The sequence below is a fragment of the Cynara cardunculus genome (genome assembly GCF_001531365.2).
Source record: "Cynara cardunculus var. scolymus isolate 2C chromosome LG 2, CcrdV1, whole genome shotgun sequence".
In the NCBI taxonomy this organism is placed as follows: Eukaryota; Viridiplantae; Streptophyta; class Magnoliopsida; order Asterales; family Asteraceae; genus Cynara; species Cynara cardunculus.
Window position 1 is genome coordinate 65,279,286 of NC_037529.1, and position 1,048 is coordinate 65,280,333.

A 1,048-nucleotide genomic window follows, 5' to 3' on the forward strand; every position below is an offset into this window, starting at 1 on the left:
CCTTAGGGCACAGCTTCGCAATGGACGGGAAGGGAGCACCGGCGAGACGACCTTAGGGCACAGCTTCGCAAGGGACGGGAAGGGAGCACCGGCGATGGAAGGGAAGCGATGGGAGGGAATATGGGTGAAGGAAGCGGGAGGAAGGAAGGGAGACGCAATAATCGACAGGAAGCGATGGGAAGGAAAGGATTGGATTTGAAATCCCGCCCCTATGCAAAGGATTTCCAAATCCCGCATACACTGGATTTTAATCAAATCCCTGGATTCCAAATCCCTTCAATTTGGCAAACCAAACATAGGATTGGAATGGATTTAAAATCCAAATTCCCCAAAATCCATTCCATTCCTGCAAACCAAACGCACCCTAAATGATTTTGCATCATGGATTTTCCTTAACCATTCAACACCCTAATTTCACTCTAAACAATTACCAAATAATTATATTTCATTTTGCAGTGTACCATGAGAGTCTCTTAATCATCTTGACCACTTAATCATTTTGTATCAAACCATTAAATAACTGTCAAATAACCCCTTAATTTCTCTCAAAATAAGTACCCATTAAAAACAAATATTTATATTCTCATACTACTATTAATTATGAGGATAGAAAAAAATATATTCTCTCTATAATTCAAAATAAATTGTTTTTTCTATTAAATAAAAAAAAAAAATATATATATATATATATATATATATATATTAAGACAAAGAAATTATAACCACAGTAACTTATTAATCAAGTTTCCAACAAACATTCACCAATAAGTTATGGAATATGTACATTAAATAAATCCATTAATTTCTTAAAAAAACACATGGTAATATATTCTCCAAGTCAACATCGTGTTTATATATCAAGTTTGACCCTTCATATTTTGGTACAATAAAAATTGACCCCTTTTAATTATATAATTTTTTTTTGAAGAATGTCATTTTTATCATGTTTATTTCATAACTGATTTTTTCATTTAAAATAGTGAATTACAGTTTTTTTTATTAACCTGGATATCCAACCCGTTACGCAAGCCGACTAATCTCAGGACGA